The sequence below is a fragment of the Schistocerca gregaria genome, chromosome 1 (genome assembly GCF_023897955.1).
Source record: "Schistocerca gregaria isolate iqSchGreg1 chromosome 1, iqSchGreg1.2, whole genome shotgun sequence".
Taxonomy (NCBI): Eukaryota; Metazoa; Arthropoda; class Insecta; order Orthoptera; family Acrididae; genus Schistocerca; species Schistocerca gregaria.
In genome coordinates, this window is record NC_064920.1 from 887,178,994 (window position 1) to 887,203,202 (window position 24,209).

The window sequence follows — 24,209 nt, forward strand, 5'->3', positions numbered from 1 at the left end:
GGCCAGCCCGTTCTCCTGATCTTACACCTCTGGAATTCTTTCTGTGGGTACGTTAAAGGAGGATATGAAACAACGTATTGTGGCAGCCTGCGGCGACATTACACCAGATGTACTGCGGCGTGTACGACATTCATTACGCCAGAGATTGCAATTGTGTGCAGCAAATGATGGCAACCACATTGAACATCTATTGGCCTGACATGTCGGGACACACTCTATTCCACTCCGTAATTGAAAACGGAAACCACGTGTGTACCTGTACCTCACCCTTCATGGTAATGTACATGTGCGTCAGTGAAAAAGACCAATAAAAAGGTGTTAGCATGTGGACGTAATGTGCTGTTCCAGTCTTTTCTGTACCTAAGGCCCATCACCGTTCCCTTTGGATCCCTACGTAATTCAGTGTTCTCCGATACACACGATCGAACAGCGGAGTGGTACTCAAGCGTCAACTTTAGGTTACAATATCTCCGGATGTAATTAACATTTTACAATGCAACAAACGGCACTGATTACGTATTTGTTTATATGTTCAGATGTGCCAACAAAACTAACGGGGTTCCATTTTTAAAAAAACGTAGGTTTGTGTTAAAAAACATTCTTCCGTGCATTTTTGTATGGTTTGTATTAACCAATTACAGTAGCCCCTCTCCTCACGTTCGGTCTGTGGAATCGATTCGTCAGTATTTGATGTGGTTTACGAAGTATATCCAGCGGTAATGTTAGGTGACTCACCCTGTATTTGAATAAATGTACGAGTTTACTACCAACTTAACATAATGTAAGAAAAAAGTCAGACATAAGGTTGCTATTTAATACATTTAGGCAAATTTCAATGGGTAAATGTGATGTTTTGTTTCATCTTGCTGAACCACCAGAACGTACAACGGTAACTTGATTAGTTAAAATAAATGCGATGGCCGGGAATCGAACCCGGATCAACTGCTTGGAAGGCAACTATGCTGACCATTACACCACCATCGCATCTTGCGTAACTTTATGTGGTGCGCAGTTTAAATTCAAAATGTTACTTCATTCCGAGAATGTTCTGTTGGTATTTACGTACGTACATATGTCGTTGTCTTTCCGGCGCACGTATTTTTCTTCTACGTTTGCTAGCTACCGGAATACTGAAAACTGTCCTCCGTCATCTGCCAGGCGCAGTCACATAACAAAATTTCTCATTACAGCCACTGACAAGACAGTAAAAGGTACTGTCCTCATTTATAATAATATGTCCTCTCTCTCTGCAGAGACAATAAGCTGACAATGCGCAGATAACGTCATCAATTACGAAGCGATGCCGTTTGACAACTGTAACGATTCAGTGAGAAGTATTAAGATGTGTCTTTACTTCAATGAGATTTGACATTCATGATGCCCCGTGCTTTAGAAATTAAGATATTCTTCGTTACGTGATACAGTAAAGAACAAATAGCACAACAGCACTAACACTGGGAACCCGCGCTATGGCGCCCTCTGATAGAGCCGAAACTTCGCTTAGTGAAATAGGGCGAAAATAAAGGGAAACTTACTTTGTTTAGGTGCCAATACTCAACACTTTCGAGAAAACGAACCAATATTTCGATGATGTTTGCACCAGGTCACACAGAGTTACACGAAGCGAGTTGGTAACGCAGTAGCTAGAATACAGTTCTGAATTTCTGCCCTGGTGTTCAAATCCAATATTATCTTGTTATTTTTATTTTTTTGTTTCATAGGAGTACGCAGCATCAATTACATCAGTTTTTATGTAACACTGAGAAATACAATGAAATTATTTAGGAAAGAAATAAGCATTACAAATATTATTAAAGTTAAATTTTACCATCTGAAATCTTATATTAATTTATGTACAGTAACTAACAATAGCTGAAAGTGAAAACATATAAATTCTAGTATATAAATTTTTGCTTTGATTTTCACTTTCAAACTTCAATAGGACCACTGTATTCCCCGGAGTGATATCTATAGTTCGACTAACACTAAATTTATAAAACCGTCTTTCATATCTCTTTATCATTGAGCACGCTATTCTCTAAAGCTACCAGACGAATTATCACGCCGTTTTCGCAGGTGACTTGAGTATAGTTTGAGACATCAGTTCATCCAAATCGGATCAAGGAAAAAATATGTCCTGATAATCATTAGACATCTTTTAAGGGAGGGAGGGGTGGGGGGGTGGGAGAGAGTAACTTCAGCGTAGCTTAATAAGTTACTTCTGAACTACTGACTTCATTCTTGACACATTTTGCAGACGGTGTTCACATACACCACTGAATATACCTGCCAAATCATTTCTATGCACCACACACAGTTCAGAATGTATGACGTCATATACATTGAAATATGTGAAAAACTGCCACATCAGGCAAGACATTTAAATTTATTATTGCTAACCCACTGAACCGATTTCGACGAAATTCAGTAAGGAAGAACATAGGCTACTTTAGGAATATATATATATATATATATATATAGTACAATAAGATCTGACGAATATTGCGTGTATTACGGAAAAATGCTTATTCTCTGAAAAATCTGTTTAGCATTTGAGTTTTGAACTTTATCATGGTTTTTAAAATGCTTTTCTTAGTTGAAATGTGTTATGTGGTACGATTCAAAGTAAATAATATAATGCTTGTACAATCTTCAATGAGTCTACTCCACACTTCCACACTATATGTTGGATAACGTACAGGTTGCATAATGTATAGCCTACCTTTTATATACACTGTCCAGCATTTGAGAGCGAGAGACCTCAGTGACCTGCAACAAACTGTACACGTAATTTCAACTCTTAAAAAACTTCCTCTCGTCGACAACCCTCACAAAATGATGGAAGAAAAAAGTTTATCGCTTACTATATTCTCGCTGTTCATGCAGTAAAAGTGTTGCGTCATGTATGACATCAGTAACATTTACATTTGTCACGTCTTTGCTACTAACTGTATTCCAAACACATTCAGCAAACAACATTCACGTATGCTACTGAATGTACCTATAAAATTATATCACTGTACGACAAATAGTTCAGGAGATGTGAGGGAAGCAGGAGATTGACACACACACACACACACACACACACACACACAGAGAGAGAGAGAGAGAGAGAGAGAGAGAGAGAGAGAAGGTGGAGGAGACAGACATATGTAGAAACGAAGGAGGAGGAGATGGACAGAGAGAGGCAGAGGAGGATATGGGCAGAAAGATGGGGGAAGTAATATGGACAGATAGAGGCGCAGTAGGGTATGGAGAGCTCCCTCAGTACCATGGACGTCATTCCGTGATGTATTAACAGAAGTCCTATCATCGTATCCCTTCTCCTAGTAAGATATTCTTTCCTTTTCGATTGTGCGCAGAACCTCCTCATTCCTTGTCTTGTCAGTACAATTATTTTTCAATTTTCGTCTGTAGCACCACATCTCAAGTGCTTAGATTCTCTTCTGTTCCGGTTTTCCCACAGTCCATGTTTCTCTATCACACAACGTTGTGCTCTGAACGTACATTCTCAGAAATTTCTTCTTCAAATTAAGGCCTATGTTTGACTCTTAGTAAAATTCTCTTGGCCATAAATGCTCTTTTTGCCAGTCCGAGATTGCTTTTGATGTCCTCCTTGCTCCGTACGTCATAGGTTATTTTGCTCCCTGGGTAGCAGAATTCCTTAACTTCATCTACTTCATGGCAATCAATCCTGACGTTAAGTTTCTCGCTGTTCTCATTTATGCTACTTCTCATTACTTTCGCCTCTCATCAGTTTATTTTCAATTCATGTTCTTTACTCATTAAACTGTTAATCAGAGAATCTTTTCATTGATATCCTTTACCTTGAATTTTAATTCCACTCCTGAATCTTTCTTTTATTTCCGTCGTTGCTTCTTAGATGTACAGACTGAAGAGTAGGGGACGAAGTTCTACATCCCTGTCTTACACCCTTCTTAATCCGAGCACTTCGTTCTTCGTCTTCCACTTTTATTGTTCTCTATTGGTTTTTGTACATAATGTATATTACCTTCTTTCTCTGTAGCCTTCTGCTATATTTCTCAGAATTGCGAACATCTTGCACCATTTTACACTGTCGAAAGCTTTTACCAGATCGACAAATCCATTATAGTCTTCGTTCCATTATCAACCGAAACATCTGAATTGCCTCTCTGGTGCTTTTCCCTTTCCTAAGGCCAAACTGATCGTCATCTGACACACCTTCAGTTTTCTTTCCCATTCTTCGTATATTATCCTTGTCATGCATAAGCTGTTAAGCTCATTGTATGATACATCTGGCACTGTCGGCTCTTGTAATGTTCGGAATGGTGTAGATGTTTTTTCTATAGTCAGATGGTACGTCGCCAGACACATACATCCCACACACTGATGGAATGTTATCCATCTCTTCTGCCTTATTTGATCTTAAGTCTTCCAAAGCTCTTCTAAATTTTTATTGTAATACTGGATCCCCTAGCTCTTCTATATTGACTCCTATTTCCGCTGCTCCCACGTCATCAGACAAGTCTTCACCTTCATAGACGCCTTCAGCGTACTCTTTCCACTTATCTGCATTCTCCTGTTCATTTAACAGTGGAATTCCCACTGCACTCTTGATGTTACCACACTCGCTTTTTAATTTCATCGAAGGCTATTTTGACTTTTCTGTTTACTGGTTCCGTACTCCGACAATCATTTCCGTTTCGATTTCTTTTACATTTTCCATGCGAGCTTTTCGTCTTAGCTCCCTGCACATCCTATTTATTTCATTCCTAAGTGACTTGTATTTCTGCACTCCTGAATTTCCCTGAACATTTTTATACTTCTTTCTGTCGTCAGTCAGTTGAAGTGTTTCTTCTGTTACCCAGGGTTTCTTCGGAGTTACCTTCTTTGTACCTATGTTTCCCTTTCCATCTTCTGTGACTGTCCTTTCTAGAGATGTCCAGTCCTCTTGAACCGAACTGTCTGCTAATAAACTATTGATTATCAGAGAACTTCAAGCTTATCTCTTCAATAAATAGTAATTCTGTATTACACTTCTCTGCGCATTGATTCTTCCAGACTAGTCTCCCGAACTTCAGCCTGTTTTTCATCACTACTAAATTCTGGCCTCATTCTATATCCGCTCCAGGGTACGCCTAAAGTCGAGTATATGATTCAGAATTTCTGAGTGACCATGGAGTAATCTAATTGAAATCTCCCCGTATCTCCTGGCCTTTTCCAAAAATATCTTTTGTTTTTGTGCTTCTTGAACAGAGTATTCGCTGTTACTAACTGAAATTTATTGCAAAACTCAATTTAGTTTTTCTCCTTTTTCATTCCTTCTACCATGCCCATATTCTCCAGTTTCTCCCGAAACCCTTTCTTCTACTCCTTTCCCTACAATTACATTGCAGTCCCCCATAACTATTAGATTTATATCTCCATTAACGTACTGAATTACCACTTTAGTATCCTCCTAGGTTTGTTTATTGGTAACGCCACGTAGCGCTCTGTATGAAAATCACTGGCTCTGCTGTGTGCAGTCAGTGGCTGGTTGGCATTGTTGTAATACTGCCATTGTAGTGTTGGGCAGCTGGATGTTAACAGCGCGTAGCGTTGCGCAGTTGGAGGTGAGCCGCCAGCAGTGGTGGATGTGGAGAGAGAGATGGTGGAGTTTTGAAATTTGTAAGACTGGATGTTATGAACTGCTATATATATTATGACTTTTGATGACTATTACGATAAATACATTGCTTGTTCTCTATTAAAATCTTTCATTTGCTAACTATGCCTATCAGTACTCAGTGCCTTCCGTAGTTTGAATCTTTTATTTAGCTGGCAGTAGTGGCGCTCGCTGTATTGCAGTAGTTCGAGTAACCAAGATTTTTGTGAGGTAAGTGATTTGTGAAACGTATAGGTTAATGTTAGTAAGCGCCATTCTTTTGTAGGGAATATTGAAAGTCAGATTGCGTTGCGCTAAAAATATTGTATCATTTTAAGCAGAGTCTTATATAATTTTTCCAAGGGGACATTTCAACCTATCACTAAACTATTCAGAGTAATTAACTCTCTGATCTACCTGTCCCTTCATAATGAACGCCCGTTACACCATTTTCTGATACTGCTGATATTATCCTTTACTCATCTGACCAGAAATCCATGTCTACTTTCCATTTCACTTCACTAACCCCCCCTATGTCTAGACTGAGTCTTAATGTTTCCCTTTTCAGATTTACCAGCTGCCGGCCGCTGTGGGCTAGAAGTTATAGGCGCGCGTCAAAACCGCGCGACCGCTATGATCGCAGGTTCGAATCCTGCCTCGAGCATGGATGTGTGTGATGTCCTTAGGTTAGTTAGGTTTAAGTAGTTCTAAGTCTAGGGGACTGATGACCTCAGGTGTTAAGTCCCATAGTGCTCAGGGCCATCTGAACCATTTACTAGTTGCTCTGTCACGTTCAAACCTCTAACATTCCAATCCCCGACTCATAAAACGTTATTCTTTCGTTTGTTATTCAGTCTTTTTTTCATTGTCACCTCCCCTTTCTAGCATTTCTAGCATTTGTAGACTTAAAGAAATCTTTTGACAATGTAGATTGGAATACTCTCTTTCAAATTCTGAAGGTGGCATGGGTAAAGTACAAGGAGCGAAAGGCTATTTACAATTTGTACAGAAACCAGATGGCAGTTATAAGAGTCGAGGGACATGAAAGGGAAAGAGTGGTTGGGAAGGGAGTGAGACAGGGTTATAGCCTCTCCCCAATGTTATTCAATCTGTATATTGAGCAAGCAGGAAACAAAAGAAAAATTCGGAGTAGGTATTAAAATCCATGGAGAAGAAATAAAAACTTTGAGGTTCGCCGATGACATTGTAATTCTGTCAGAGACAGCAAAGGATTTGGAAGAGCAGTTGAATGGAATGGACAGTGTCTTGAGAGGATTATATAAGATGAACATCAACAAAAGCAAAACGAGGATAATGGAATGTAGTCGAATTAAGTCGGGTGATGCTGAGGAAATTAGATTAGGAAATGAGACACTTAAAGTAGTAAAGGAGTTTTGCTATTTGGGGAGCAAAATAACTGATGATGGTCGAAGTAGAGAGGATATAAAATGTAGACTGGCAATGGCAAGGAAAGCATTTCTGAAGAAGAGAAATTTGTTAACATCGAGTATAGATTTAAGTGTCAGGAAGTCTTTTCTGAAAGTATTTGTATGGATAGTAGCCATGTATGGAAGTGAAACATGGACGATAAATAGTTTGGACAAGAAGAGAATAGAAGCTTTCGAAATGTGGTGCTACAAAAGAATGCTGAAGATTAGATGGGTAGATCACATAACAAATGAGAAGGTATTGAATAGAATTGGGGAGAAGAGAAGTTTGTGGCACAACTTGACAAAAAGAAGGGACCGGTTGGTAGGACATGTTTAGAGGCATGAAGGGATCACAAATTTAGCATTGGAGGGCAGCGTGCAGGGTAAAAATCGTAGAGGGAGTCCAAGAGATGAGTACACTAAGCAGATTCAGAGGGATGTAGGTTGCAGTAGGTACTGGGAGATGAAGAGGCTTGCACAGAAAGATTAGCATGGAGAGCTGCATCAAACTAGTCTCAGGACTGAAGACCACAACAACAACAACAACAACAACAATCTCCCCTTGGCAGTCCACTACCTGGTGATCCGATTAGCGGACTATTCCAGAATCTTTTACCAATGGAGAGCTCATCATGATACTTTTCAGTTACAGGCCACATGGATACACTTTATGTGTCTTTAATGGAGTTGTTTCCATAGCCTTATGCATCCTCATGCTCTTGACCATTGCTGATTCTTTCGCTTTTAGGGGAATTTTCCTACCACAAGGGCAAGAGAGTGCCCTGGAACTCTTTCTGCTCCTTCGCCCTCTTTGACAAGATCTTTGGCGAAATGTGGGCAACTTCTTATTCCGGAAGTCTTCGGCTACCCCTGCTGATGGTTTTTATTAAAAGTTTATTCGGTATCAGGGTTCTAAACCGAGCCCGAGGACTTTTATATTACTATTCAAAGACTCTACCCTTTTCTATCTTCATTTTGTTCGTTGCGTTTGGTCTGGGCGGACGTCACAAGACATCCGTTCAAATTGATCGTTGATTCCTTTACTCAGTTTTTTATTACAGAGGGCGAGCAACCCTGTGACCGAGCACGCTGAGCTACCGTGCCGGCTCCTCTAGACCCCTGTCACTAGAGATGCGATAGATACTAGTTATCCGTTCTTCTAAGTAAATCAGAGTTGAATTCAAGAATTATAGTAAAGGTTCAAACTGCCTTGCTGTCTGCAGTAATTCATCAAACGTAAGCTTGTCATTGATGCTGATGTATTTGGTGGCATGGTCCTGCTGAATTCTGTGTTCTTCCTTGAAAGAGTCTCTTGGTGCTCTGCAGGCTATCCAACGACTGTTCCCGACAAGTAGGGTAGTTTAGACGGTCTAGGACACTATTCACCTCCTGCACATGCGAAAGCAAGAGCTGGCATTCTATTGGGTCCCTACATACAGGAGAATACCATACGTGAACTTCACGTCTCCCTAAGGGCTGTCCTGTAGTGGGTAACAGCGAGTGTTGGCTGAGTGGGAACGGATGCTGGGAGTGGGACAATACGCCCGTAGCCACAATACTATCGAAATCCAGGAAGAGGCGAAGTGGGTCTCAAGCGCCACTTCGAATCGGCTACTGCCCAATGATGCATCCGCATATCTTGCGACTGGAATGCAGTGTCTGTGGTGTCTCTTTCACGGTACACCACGTTTTAACGCTCTGTGTGTTGGACAGCTTTCGGTCTACCGAGGGTCTTAAGCTCCACTGTAAGCGATGACAAAACAATGGGACGACAGTTCTTGACTTTGGTGTGCCGTCGGGCCTCCTGCCCAGTTTAATTGGACCGAGGTTTTAGTAGCTGACTCATCCTTCTAGATCCGCTATCAACCAACCTTCTTACCGACTTCTATTGTTTTTGACTTATTTTAACAAGTGACAGCGGTATGGGTAGATCTACTGGAACACAGTGACATTTTCTTCTGGTGTGGCTATCGTCATGTGGTCTTTGTTTTCCGTTTAAAATCCATGTACTAGAGTTATTACGAGCAATAATTGATGTATCATGTCTTTGACTTTCGCTTTAGTGTTTCAGAAACCAGGCATTCATTTACCTGCTCGTCCTGTTGTTAACTTCTATGAGTCAAGAAACAAGTCGCAAACACCAGTATACAAGATATCGTTTTAAAGCTCGCGCTTATACATATCTAGAACGCTGCAGCACATATCACGTGGAAGGTAGCCGATACACGTTATTTCATGGCCAGTGCTTAATGATTTGCAATCAGCCCAAAATAAAAGCTGCAGTTTAAGTGTGGGCCCGACTAGAACAATGCGATTTTTGTGAACCGAGGGACTGTTCGCGAAATTCGTCCCATACATGGTTAGAACTTTTATTCATGAAAATTTGTGTTCTATAGGACAAAAATTCAGCAAAGGACAAGAAAAAGTCACAAATAACGAGCGTTCTCGCTTCGCGTTACCCGGTCCAGGGGGTTTTTGCTACCCCCCAGGACGCATCGATCTTGTGGGTTGCAGCAAGTTAAGGAACCAAATAAACTTGTTGTATCCCGAGAGGTCGCTCGTTAGATGCCACCGCTGTCACGATAATTCTATACTGTAGGCTTTTCTCGCGTTGTCGATCGATGGGATGAGTGCTTAAGTTTACAAGGGGTGTATATTGAAAAAGAAAATAAATTTCATGCTGGTACACGCGCCTCTGGTGTCTCCATCCCATTTTGCTACTTACGGCTCACCTTCGTGAAATAAATAGGCCTTTGACTATTCTCAAGAATCAGTTGTATACTAATGCGGTTCATTTTATATTTTGTATTTACTTCACTGATCACGACTACACCGAAATGGTCTGTTTTTGAATATCTCAAAGTTCGAAGAAGAAATATGTGTTTGCTTTAGATAATAAGATTAGGTACACATGCGCATAGCGTGTTGTGGACTGCCATCAGTTCCTCTAAACGTCGTCAGGTGGAATGAAGCAGAGATTGATAGAAACAGGTGTCACAAACACTTCAGCTGATTCACGCTGGATGACAAAGGAAGGTAAGGTCACTGTAAAACATCAGATTGTTCATACTAGAACATAACGCCGTAAGGTCACAAGTATTGAAGGATGTGAACTCTGATGTTAGGGAGCTATGTCCGTCTCCTAGAATGTCAGAATAGTAGTAGTAGTTTAAGAAATTAGCAGTGGTAGCAAACTTTATTAATGGCCAAAGCAAAATTCATAATAGATATTCTTGACAAGGTCGTATAGTAAATTCTGCACATGTAGGGACACTGGATGAACAGGAAAAGTATCACAAATGACCCACATGTATTCTCTTTAGTAAATATATGTATACAGACACAGAAAAAAACATTTACAGGTTACTAGATATTGGCTCAAATGGTTCAAATGGCTCTGAGCACTATGGGACTTAACATCTGTGGTCATCAGTCCCCTAGATCTTAGAACTACTTAAACCTAACTAACCTAAGGAGATCACACACATCCATGCCCGAGGCAGGATTCGAACCTGCGACCGTAGCGGTCCCGTGGTTCCAGACTGAAGCGCCTAGAACCGCACGGCCACACCGGCCGGCTGCTAGATATTGTCTTAGAACTCTATCGTTTCGCTTTTTTTTTCTTTCTAACAATGACAACGACCAAAAACCAGAAAAATCTCCCTCAGTGGAGCTGATTGTTTCATTGCTGAAGGAATTTTCATTACAATACTTTTATATCTGTTAATATTCATATTTATCTACAGTATAATCTTTTTCTTTGTTCAGTTGTTGTAATACCCAAATAATTCTTTCTTCGATTCCAGCTACTGGATCTCTTTCGTGGGAGAAGATTCGAAGAGAAAATATCGTCACGCAAGCTTTGCACTGTGTCATGAAAAGAAGGCGAGCAATGATGTAAGGACTAAGAAGTCATAACAGCATAAAATCCGGTTCTGTAGTGCAGCGTGAGAGAGCGTGTCGCGGTCGGGAAGAGGTTGGCTTGCGATGCTAGCAGATATCACTGACGCCATGACTTCCTGAGAAACCTTGACGGTGACGTTCCATTCCGTTGACGATCGGTGTGAATGCCGCCAGTTGAAATGCATCGTCGAACAATTTGACGTGATGTTTCGTGACGTCCGGTGTGAATCAACCTTCAGTCTTTCCTGCCTATGAATCACTAGAGGCTTGTGTATCTTGAACTTTACGGAACGTACGGAGCCACTGAGACTAATTATGTTTCTCATGTCTCACTGACATACAGAAAATAGAAAGATACTAGTATGATCTTGAGTTTCTGTTGGTCTTTATAATGTTTTAAGGCTGTGACTTCGGAATTCAAGTACAGATGTAAATGAGAAAATGGACAAACTCCATGTAAGAATAACAGTCACTGCTTCATAAGTTTGCAGAATTCCCGTTGTTTTAGTTGCCGTTGTCATACTTATTCGCTGCCCATATTCACTTGTACTCTTTAACAGGAGCCTTACACGGATTGATTATTTATTTCTTGCATGAATTTTATGGTCCGCCGTCAAGGTACTATGATGAGCCCTACATTCCATTAAATATGTAACTAAAAATCATAATTACAGTAACGAAATTATATACATCTACTGTATTGCGTTCGTTTACAGCCAAACGTGAACCCTCTGATATACTTCATTTAGTGTGTTTTGTTAAATTCAAAGACCAGAAGATACATACAATAATATGAAACAGTTCACGTAGAAAACATTGATTTCTAGTGATAATTGTTACCACAATGTGTAAAATTCGAAAAAAACAACAAACACTGTGATCAGACTAATCCCTTGTTTGATAGTACAATAAAGACCGAAAAAAGGACAGTTCTGTTAGTGTCTTGCTCATCCTGTCACTAGTTAATCTCAAAGACATAAACTGTGAAGCAAAACTAAAGAAATCTAACTGAAAGATAAACTAAGAGGAAAGAAAGACTAGAAACTAAGCCGATATACGGGTAAGTCACCATCGCTGCAGCCGGGGGTTGTAGCCTGCGAATATACGTCAGCCCTAAACCCCTCTGTTAATTGCCTACATTCTACTATTGTTTCCACTTCTATGCAGCTCTGCAGGTGTCTTTTAGATCTAGAACCTTTTTTTTTCCTGCAGGGTTGTTGTTAGTATTCGTTATGTAACATTATACTGCACGGTAAACTACAACAGAATTTTGCACAGAAAATGCCTTATAGCTCTAAGAAACTATATAGATATATGAAACCAATTCACTGAAAGTACTGTAATACTAATCAGTTACTTTGATAAAGATTTAAAAATAAAAACATTATTACTTTCCGAAATTTGAACCCACGAGTTTTTACACCTGGAATTGTGACGTGACTACAGCGCGACGGATCTTGACTGTTTAGTGACATTTATTAATATGTAGAAGCAATTGCAACATCATTTTCTGCCTTCAAAAATTTCGGTTGTAAGCTACGTCGAATGAAGTTTACCTACTGTAGGCATATATTTGATTACAATAATTGAACATTTCAAGCCGAATCGTCTCTTGTGCGAAAGAATCCAATAGTCTATGACCAGTGGCATGTAGAATACTTGTCTTTCGTTGCCATCGTTTCAAGTGTGCTACTATGAGTGTGGTTACCATGATTAAATGCGAAATAAAAGGGCCGGATCGAGGATTCAGGATCCAAACACAAGGAGAAAAAAGGCCTGACAAGGACTTAGAAGAGAATCGGCTGTTTCATGCGGCAGTTTGGCAACGGCGAACAGTTCGTACATGACGTTGAGCCCTCTGATTGGAGGAAGACACCTCCAACACTACTATGAAGTAATTTTAAACAGGCTGTAGTGTAATATTGTTGCATTAATTTGTGGTGTAAGCGGTGCTGCTATTCAAGACCATAAAAGTGGGTTAAAAGCTGTGAGCTGTCTGGTGAAGATAACCTTGCATCACTGCGCAACTGTTTCACCAGGTATCCAGTCTAGCTTACCAAATTCCCAACCAGACTAACACCAATTATAATCCTTTAATAGTCGTACGACAACCGGTGATATAAATCAGTTTATATTTGGAAATTTATTTTAACATTGATCATTGAAATTTCAGCATATTAAACTTGATTCATAACTAAACTGGTGCCTTATTTAGGATTGTGAAAATGTGAGATTGTAATCTTACGACACATCAAATATGGAGCCAAGATTGGGAGACTGCATACAACACTGCATTCCTAAAATAACACACGAAGAACGTTGAAATATATGCAAGAGGAAATTAACCACAACCAACCGATTCAATTTTCACCCAAAGAAGTTAAGTTCGTAGCGCAATCCTGTCCGTCATGTAATTACCACACACTGGTATACTAAATTCATACTAACTCCCTGTGAAATCTTCCCGAAAAGAATAGCTGAGGGCTACTTTGATGATTACACCACATGCATCACGTGGTCAACTTGATTTACACAAAGAGTGTAACTCCACAATAATTTTGGTAATTAAAATAAATTAAATCGAAAAGCAATTTACAAAAGAAAAACCTCGAACTGGTTACTATCGTATTACTATTAACCTGATGGGTCAAACAATTGTATAAGCACGTGGTACTGGTCTCGCAAAGTACACCCCACGTGGGTTGAACATAAAGAAAAGTTGCTATATTGAAAAATATTGTTAAGGCGAGACGTTATAATCTCACGCACATTCGCACTTAAGACTGATGATCTTAGAGTTACTGATCAACACGTAGCTCCACTTTACTAACAAAGTACTGACATAGCAACTACTGGAAGATATTCTGAAGTTCACAATCGAAATACACTGAGTTGCAATTTAAGGTAACATTAGATATTTTAGAGCTAAACCTGAAATAAAGGTGGTAAATTTTCAGTTAGGCTGAACTTAAGAAATCCATTGTCCTGCGGACTTAGCGCACTTAGCCGGATAGACTGTCCTGGCCCGCTACCGAGCGTGCTTCAGAAATACAAAACGGAAGTGACCAGAGAGGCAGCTCCCTATACCAACGTGACAAGGGACGGACAGGACCATACTAAGAGTAGGAACCTCTTTGCTTCTATAAAGCGTAGCTACCTGTTACGACGTTGGTCCTACTTTTCTCTAGGAGACAGGCTTGTCTGCTACGCTCAAGCATGCAACTAGAAATACATTTGCTCATTCATCCTCTCACACAGAAGGGAAGGGGGATGACAGTATCTTATCATATACAGTATATAAAAGCAAGCGGATGTAGGTTCTGTATGAGACTGTGTGACATGAATTAGATATAAACTGTGTTTTAAAGTGTAGTAGTGTGACAGATCGTTATTGTTTATGTGTAAAAGTAGCACGTTTCAGTGCTTAGTCTCCTTCCAGATAGTCAGAAACACCACAGTAAATTTAGAAGAGGAATTTATGCCGTAAATGACAAGAGATTTAAGAAATTAACATGAAAGGAATCCAACAGAGACCTTTCAATAGTTAATAAACATTTTCGATTTTGCTTAACAGATGCACTCTGCTCTGAGTAGATTTTTAATTTTTATTTCTTCTTTCCAGACACGAATCACAGTGTTCGGAATGCTCACCCTATTTCCGATTTCCTGCAAATGTAGCAGATAAAATTCCGCTAAGGGATGAGCCGTCGTCAAGTGGGCGCCGGGGAAACCCTCGCCAAGGTTAAGCGGCGCGCAGCGTTTAATGAGAACAGGTATTTGCTGAGCAGACGTCAGCGGTCCTGCTAAGGCTTCGGACCCGCGTCGGCGCTGACGGCAGCGGAAACCCGATCTGGAAGGCCGCGCTCTGCACTGTGGAGGCGGGGGCGGAGCCACGTGGCTTATCGCGACTGGCGCGGACACAGCAGCGACTGCCAGCTCCACACCAATAACTTTGCCCGTAGAAAATTTTCTGTCAGTTCGAGAGATAAGTCATTTATTTGTCAAAGTGTTTCAATTGTCAGCTTATAACTGTCTGTGAGTCTGCGAATGAGCGCAGCTGAAGCGGTTATGAACACAAATTGACATAATAAGCAATAAGAAACCACCTGGAACAACGTGCCTAACAATCCACAGCTCTGCAATTGTCAAAATATTTTTATTTGTTTATTTCTCTCTCGCTCTCTCTCTCTCTCTCTCTCTCTCTCTCTCTCTCTCTCTCTCTCTCTCACACACACACACACACACACACACACACACACACACACACACACCACACATACACACACACACACACACACACACACGCACGAGGGAGGACTCGAGCCTCCACCGGGACCAGCTACACAGTTCAAAAATGATTGAAATGGCCCTGAGCACTATGGGACTTAACTTCTGAGGTCATCAGTCCCGTAGAACTTAGAACTACTTACACCTAACTAACCTAAGGACATCAAACACATTCATGCCCGAGGCAGGATTCGAACCTGCGACCGTAGCTGTCGCGCGGTTCCAGACTATAGCGCCTAGAGCCGCTTGTCCACTCCGGCCGGCGCACGCACACACACACACACACACACACACACACACACACACACACACACACACACACACACACAAAAGATAAAGGTTTTTTTTTGGTTGTTGTGGTCCTCATTCCGAAGACTTGTTTGTAGTAGCTTTCCATACTAATCTATCCTGCGCAGACCTCTTCGTAATTACCGCAACCTACATTACATCCATTTCACCCTGCTTACTGTATGCCCCGTTTCCCAGTCATTACCTCGCCATTACCGAATTAAGAATTCCTCGATTCCTCAGTATGTGTTATGTCAACCGATCCCCTCTTGTAGACTACTTGTGCCATTAATTTCTTTTTTCGGCAGTTTTATTCCGTATTTCCTTCTATAAGCGACGGTGCCGCAGTGGTTAAGTATCAGACTACCGATACAAAGGTCTCGGCTTTGATCTCCAATCAATCTTAGGATTTTTATTTCTCGCTTATCACATCTCTCACCTCTGGTAACATTTCGTGATGTGAGAAATGCCGAGTTGTCCGTGCTTTGGAATCCACACTAAACTGCAGAGCTCCCTAGAACTGGCTGGATACGTCACTTCGAAGTTCGGGGCAAATCAACGGCACACTACCTCCAAAGGAGCTCTTGTACGTACTAATTATCACCCACGGTTCAGTTCCATGCAAGGCTGCACCCCACACAAATACAGAAAAGACTTCCTAATACTTTTGTTGGTATTACAAGGGCGTGCTGGAAAGCAATGGCTCCGAAGATTTTATGCGAAAGCTCATGAAGTTGTCATCTGTGTCCAAAGCTTACAGAACACGTTCGAGGTTTTCACTTTGATAGTGATGAAGCGTTGGACGCAGGTCTAAGGTTGTGGCTCCGTCAACAAAGTCAGACATTATACAGTTGCGGGATCAACAAACTGGTCTTTCTTTCATTGGGAGAAGTGCGTTCGTCATCAGTATCTATGCTGAGAAATAAATATGTAGACACGAAGAATACAAAGGTTTAAGAGCTTTTACATAAAAAGTCCGGAGGCATTACTTTTCGGTGCGCCTTCGTATATGTTGACAAATTCCTCGTTTTCAGACAGGATTTTCTTGCTATTTCCCGTCTGAAATTTATCCGCTTCGGTCTTCATCATTTATATTGTTCCACAGAATTATACAAGGACTGCCGGATGTCGGTAACCTGTTGCCAGGATTTGTCGGAGCAGTCTTCTTGCCACATTCGGGTGAGTAAAGTAACATTCGGTACATCGTAGCGGTATCGACAAATTATCTCTACAAAGTGATTTTCAAAATAAGTAGTAAGCAAAGAGTAATACTATACTCCGTTCATCATTAGAAATAAACCTTACGTAAACACAAACGCTATGATAGGTCAGAAGCTGTAGCACACGAACACTGGTGTTGTTATGCTCTTGGAAGTAGGTACTACTTACGTATTAGAAATGTTATTAGTAAGTTATGTTAAATGAAAGTTTGAGATATTCAAATGTATTAACAGACGTCAACGTATTTCTTAATAACGCTTTAGCTGTGTAGTTTTTATTTAAAAAATCATGTACACTCTGATTGTTACGCTGTTAATACGCAGTTTGAAAATGGCTGAGGCTGCTTCCTGTTACGTAGTGGAACACGGGTGTGGAACACTATTACAAAGTGTCGAGAAATATGTTGTTCTTAATGTCTTTTTAAATTTAGAGAGATAATAGGCTTAGAAATTTTCCAAGGGACTGTGTTAGATACAACTCTGACACACACTTAAATTGTCTGTAAAGCGGTGTAGGTTGACAATTCTTTACAGTTCATGGTTCGCTGGTTCAAATCTCGCCTGAGTTATTTTTTTCTATTTGAATCCTAAATATCTACATCTCGTACTTCTAAATTCGTCTCATTTTTTATGAACAACGCTCGTCTCGTTTTTAATTACATATTGCACGCGACATTCCTCTTTTTATTTTACATATAAATTCTTAACGATCGATATTTTATGAGAGACTATTAATAAAGGTTGCTTAAGTTAAGAAAAGACAACAATTTAATTTTTTGAGGCAAAAATGAAAAACTAAATACTCTTTATTTGGACTGTGTCCATTGTTCTGTATCACAGATGTAGATAAGTGTCGCAGAAACATGGAAAACAATCGTTTTCACAATATCGAGCACACCGTTCCAATACCGCATTTTCTTATTTGTCATTGACCCATTACAATATGAATCCAACAGAAGGGGATTTGGTCCGAGAAATAGTAAGACTGTGAAGCTGCCAGACGTATTATAACTAACGCACGCAGTTTTTTCACTGTCCCTGCCGAACGCTAGCGTGTTGCAGAACGGCACAGTATAAAAGAAGAAAAAAGGCGGCATCTGGGTGGCTTCGTGGATTGTGTTGTTTATCGTCTCGTTATCATCGCAGTTCAGAACTGAACTGTATTTCTCCGATTCGGATAAGGAAGGAGCTAAGAGATTATACCAGACGACTGACTGGAATTAATACCCTCAGTGGCTTCAGTAGCCGGCCGTAGTGACCGAGCGGTTCTAGGCGCTACAGACTGGAACAGCGAGACCGCTAAGGTCGTAGATTCGAATCCTGCCTCGGGCATGGATGTGTGTGATGTCCTTAGGTTAGTTAGGTTTAATTAGTTCTAAGTCCTAGGCGACTGATGACCTCAGAAGTTAAGTCGCATAGTGCTCAGAGCCATTTTGTATACATCTTAAGAACAATACATAGACCATAATGAAAAGTAGTACTGACAAAATTTACATTTTCGCGCTTTAAATATGAAGAGGCGTACCTGATTCATAAAAACAAAGTCCTAATGTTCTGCAGCGCCGGCCGGGGTGGCCGAGTGGTTCTAGACGCTACAGTCTGGAACTGCGCTACCGCCACGCTCGCAGGTTCGATTCCTGCCTTGGGCGTGGATGTGTGTGATGTACTTAGGTTAGTTAGCTTTAAGTATTTCTAAGTTCTAGGGGACTGATGACCTTAGAAGATAAGTCCCATATTGCTCAGAGCCATTTTTTGTACTGCAGTCATAGTGGCATCGTCAAATGTTAAATGCGGAATCAGCACCAGCATCGTCAAATATATATATAAATAACATGACATGCACGAGTCCTGTTGTCAGTAGTACTATTGTTTAAAACAAGCTGCCTTACAGTAGCCACAAGATGTTTGTATTGTAAGTTCACCAGATGTCGCTAATGTCGATATACACTAGTTTTCAATGATTAATTGAAACAGCGAAAATAAAGGGGGATACAATAGTTGAAGTCTGTAATAAGCTTATAACGCATAAAAGACATTGCAGTAATAAAAAACAATAATAAGAAGAAAACGACAAAAGTATTATTGTTAAAAAGAGAAAGAGTTAAAAAACAGTGGTTAAGATGTGGTCTAGTGCCAATATTCTAGATAATGACATAAATATAAAACACGTTTGATAGTGCTCCGGGTAATGTTAAACAACCATAAAACAAATCGCTTAGGGAGCTACAAATGAAAGAAAACATAGTGCTGCACATGATCAGCTCCCTCTTTTAGGGCTAACGCCAGAATTCCGCACAAGCGGGAAGTGGTTGGAGGAACGTGACCGGCAGAGGGCCCTTCGTACCCTGCAGTACTCCATTGCAAGGAAAGAATGATAAAATTCCTTGACAATGGATGATCCACGTTATCTGATCAATGCAATCTATGAAATGAATAGAGAAGGAACAAGAACATAGTAGAGTCATGCGTAAAACGTATGAAAAGCGGCCATTTACGGTTGGCTCTAAACATGGGGACTGTTGGTTGTACTGTTATTTTCCCTGATCGAGTCGTCAAGTTACGGATTCCTGCGGCGTTTACCATCTTTGATGCCGAATTGATCTTGCGGGCATTGGAGCAGATGAGATGTGTTCCCAGTCTTAAGTTTCTCATCTGTTCTGACTCTCTGAGTGCCCTTCAGACCATGCAACACTTGTACCCATCGGATACGGTCGTCCGGAACATCCATGATGCCCTACTCCACCTGCAACGGCACGGAAAGGAGGTTTCTTTCTGCTGGGTGCCGCGGCACGTGGGTATTAGGGGAAACGAACTGGCGGATGTGGCTGCCAAAGATGCATGTTCCCAACCTCACGTTGTTGAATGTGCCGTCCCCGTCCATGCTGTTACCTCCCTCTTGCGTTTTCGTGTTATGCGTCAATGGGAAGAGGAGTGGCTGGCAGTCGGTGAAAATAAGCTGCGTCTGGTCAAGGCCACCACGCGGCCATGGCGTACGTCCTACCAGTCATGCAGGCGGGATGAGGTTCTCCTCACTCGCCTCCGCATCGGGTACAGTCTCTTAACGCATGGTTTTTTTACTCCGGCGGGAGGACCCCCCAATCTGCAGTGCTTGTGGCGTCCAGATTACTGTCCGCCACATTTTACTCGACTGTCATTTATTCTCTGACCAGAGGGCGGTGGTTTCCCTGCCACCGGATTTGCCCTCTATTTTGCAAGACGACGCAACGACTGTGGTTAAGGTCTTACGGTATTGTGTCCTGTCCAATTTGTTGCCTCAGTGTGGCGTGCGTACTGTAAGACCTTCGGTACACACACCATCAGATTATTTGACTTGTCGCTCTAACGAAGTAGGTGAGTGTCAGCAATGTCTCGTGGTCTTATCGTGGCGTGTTTATCTTCTGTCGTTAGGTCAGACGATAGAATTGCCACTTGCACGCTTAGAGTAGCAGATTGACGGTGACCAACTTTAAACAGAACTTGATTAATTTTCAAACACATTTATTAAAATAATAACAAGCATAAAAATAACTTAACTTGGTTCTGGATGCTATTTACAATTGACAATCTGAAGTTCCTTTGGTCTTGGTACGTTAATCTTATTCTCACATATCTCTGATACTTGACAAAGTGTCTATACATTTATCTTCATGGCTATGTACAGGAATATGATAATCTTCTTAGGTGCAGACTGAAACTTGACTACAGAGTGATAGAGAGTAATGTAGACCGGTACAGACTGGTGCAGACAAATGCAGACTGACTAATCGGAGGTCTGTACACTTGTTATAATACCTCTCGCGTTCAGGTATCACTGCGCGAGTGTGATCCGCAAAGAGAAATGGTTCTACCTTAGCAGCAGTCTCATTGGCTGCGTTACATATTAATAAGCGGATCGGCGGAAGCAGAATTTGGTCCGTCTCTATGGCAGCGCCATCTCGTAGTGCGGAGACGGATGAGCGCTGCGCCTGCGCTGTTGTGCTTAGCAGGGCGCGCTCTAGTGGGAAAGTTGTATACGCGCTGACTACGTGGAACTTTGTACACAACACTCGGATTTTAGGGAGAGTATTTTAATGTGTTGCTGGGTGACTGGCTCACCCAGATTTTAGGTAAGAGGTCCGCCAGTCACGATTACCTACTTGTTTCATTTCGATTTCTGTTCTCTTTTCCTTGTGTTTCCTTTCCTTTTTTAGTGTGTTTCTTCTCCTCTTGTTTTGCCTATGTATGTGAGGATTTGGAACTGCGTCAGGTCTGTGTCGTTTAGCCGTTCTCCTTGTTCGCTATCCGTCTTCATCCCTTCACCGCATGCGTTGCTGTTTCTATGCGTTTGGGTGCTGATGACCATGCTGTTTAGCGCCCGAAAACCTCAAACCACACACACACACACACACACACACACACACACACACACACACACACACACACACACACACACACACGCCAAAGTGAAAACCAGGTGTAATGTTTACATCTGGGTTTATTCTGATGATGAAAGGAGTGTGGTCACAGAGAATCATTTCTACTGCTGTAAGCGGGAGACTACCTTTTTTATGTTAAGCGAAGTGGACCAAATAACGAAATGAGAGCAGTTCAATACATGGCTTGGACGACGGAAGGCGGCCAGGACGGTTGTGTGTTGTGTGTGACTGCGGGAGAATCGCCCTTAAGCCGTCGGCACACGGACCGTGCTGTCGAACGTTAACGTTGAGCGTGCCAAGTTCAACGTGCTGCTGAACGCTCAGGAACGATACTACTTGTGCATACGGTACGTGGGCCCCAACGTGGTGTACGCGTTTGCAACGCACTCCAGCGGCAGTTTGAGGGATGTTTCTAGTTCGTAAATCACAATGTTTACTCAACGGGAGCGCGTAAAATTACCACGTTAGTTGTATTAAAAAGTACATTTCCTCCGTCGTCCACGAAAAGGATAGTACCATGTCCAATCAAAAAAGACACAGGCTTATAAAAGTTCCTTTACATAAAGTGCGGTACAAATTTGGAGTACCTCTCCGAGTAAGATAAACATTCTTTCATCATTCCCAGATTTTAGTAAAACCCCAAGGTCAGTCTTACTTGAACACTGTTCCTACCAACATGCGAATTACAAAGTGTAAAAGAAAAAGGAGCAAAAATATCTTCGTACAAGTAGCGCAAGCTGTCCTGTAGATTCAGCCAATCGAACAAAGTCACCCCTCAAAAAAAGGTGAACTTATATTTACATAATATCAAATATTATAGCATAGCATATACTGTGGTTCATCATGTGGTTTCCTGTAGTCATGTCCTAGTTCATGAACCACCGGCAACGTATGAGTCGCCAAGTAAGTGGTCCCGACAGTCGGGATACAAGTTACTTCGGAATAAGGCTGGGCATCTCGGATATATTCTGAGTCGTGGTCACCTTTGTGCTCATACGGCAAAGACTACCAAATCCACCGGTTAGTCCCTCAACCGTTAGGGGTAAAACTCAATGGGACTCGAGGCAAGTAAGGCTAGCAACCTGCTTCCCCGATATTTTAAATATTTTGCTGGCAACAATCTGAGCAAAATGACTCGGACTTTTGGAGGTGACAGAGTCCCACCTCTAACTGACAAACCAGGGACTCCTAAGATACGACTTGTCAAACAAATGGTAATGAGATGGGGAGCTACCCTGGGAAGAAGGTAGAGCTGGCAGAGGCTGCAAGAAAGATGGGACTGGACGTTTTAGCTGTTAGTGACATTCGGGTAAGGGGTGAGAAAGAAGAGGAAGTGGGAGAATGCAAGGTCTACCTGACAGGAGTCAAAGCAGGAATAGCACAATGGGGTGTAGGGCTTTACATCAGGAAAGAAATGGAACCCAGCGTAGTTGCAGTAAGGTATGTAAACGAACGACTGATGTGGATAGATTTGACGGTGTCTAGCAAGAAAATTAGGATTGTGTCAGTATATTCGCATTGTGAAGGGACAGATCAAGATAAGATGGATAGTTTTTATGAAGCACTCAGTGATGTAGTTGTTAGAGTTAAGGACAAGGACAGTGTTCTGCTCATGGGTGATTTTAATGCCAGGATTGGAAATCGAACAGAAGGGTATGAAAAGGTTATGGGTAAATTTGGAGAGGATATGGAGGCCAACAGGAACGGGAAACAACTCATGGATTTCTGTGCCAGTATGGGCTTAGTAATCACAAACTCCTTTTTTAAACAAAAGAACATTCACCGGTATACTTGGGAAGGCAGGGGAACCAGATCTGTCATTGACTATATAATAACAGATCAGGAATTCAGGAAGGCTGTGAGGGACACACGTGTATTGAGGGGATTCTCTGATGACGCTGATCATTATTTAATCTGCAGTGAAATTGGGATTGTGAGGCCTAAAGTGCAAGAGGTCAGGTCCATATGTAGGAGGATAAGAGTGGAGAAACTTCAGGATAAGGAAACCAGGCACAAGTACATAACAACAATCTCAGAAAGGTACCAGTTATTTGAATGTAGTCAATTACAGTCATTGGAAAAGGAATGGACAAGGTACAGGGACACAGTACTAGAAGTGGCTAAATAATGTCTTGGAACAGTAGTGTGTAAAGGCAGGATGAAGCAAACTGCTTGGTGGAATGACACAGTCAAGGCAGCCTGTAAAAGGAAAAAGAAGGCGTATCAAAAATGACTACATACTAGAACTCAGGTAGACAGAGAAAGTTATGTTGAAGAAAGAAACAAAGCCAAACTGATAACTGCAGCATCCAAGAAAAAATCTTGGGAAGATTTTGGAAACAGATCGGAGACTATGGGTCAAGCTGCTGGAAAACAATTCTGGAGTGTAATTAGCAGTCTTCGAAAGGGAGGTAAGAAGGATATGACAAGTATTTTGGACAGGTCAGGAAAACTGCTGGTGAATCCTATGGATGCCTTGGGCAGATGGGGGGAATATTTTGAAGATTTGCTCAATGTAGGTGAAAATACGATCAGCAATGTTTTAGATTTCGAAGTAGAATGGGATAGGAATGATGATGGAAATAGGATCACATTTGAGGAAGTGGAGAAAATGGTCAATAGATTGCAGTGCAATAAAGCAGCTGAGGTGGGTGAAATTAAGTCGGAACTCATCAAATACCGTGGAACTTTAGGTCTTAAATGGCTACACAGGATAATTGAAATGGCCTGGGAGTAGGGACAGGTTCCATCAGACTGGACAAAAACAGTAATCACACCAATCTTTAAACATGGAAACAGAAAAGATTGTAACAACTACAGAGGTATCTCTTTAATCAGGGTTGTGGGTAAAATCTTCTCAGGTATTGTTGAAAGGAAAATGCGAGTATTAGTTGAGGACCAATTGGATGAAAATCAGTGTGGGTTTAGGCCTCTTAGAGGTTGTCAGGACCAGATCTTTAGTTTACGGCAAATAATGGAGGAACAGGGAACTGTATCTATGCTTTATAGATCTAGAGAAGGCATATGACCGGGTTCCTAG

At 41.4% G+C, this 24,209-nt stretch overlaps 1 non-coding gene across 1 annotated transcript; it reads right to left on the minus strand.

Annotated features, from left to right (window-relative positions):
* Positions 1-912: 912 nt before the first annotated feature.
* Positions 913-984, minus strand: Trnag-ucc (transfer RNA glycine (anticodon UCC)). The gene has a single exon. It is a non-coding gene; the product is annotated as a tRNA-Gly (tRNA).
* Positions 985-24,209: the final 23,225 nt, after the last annotated feature.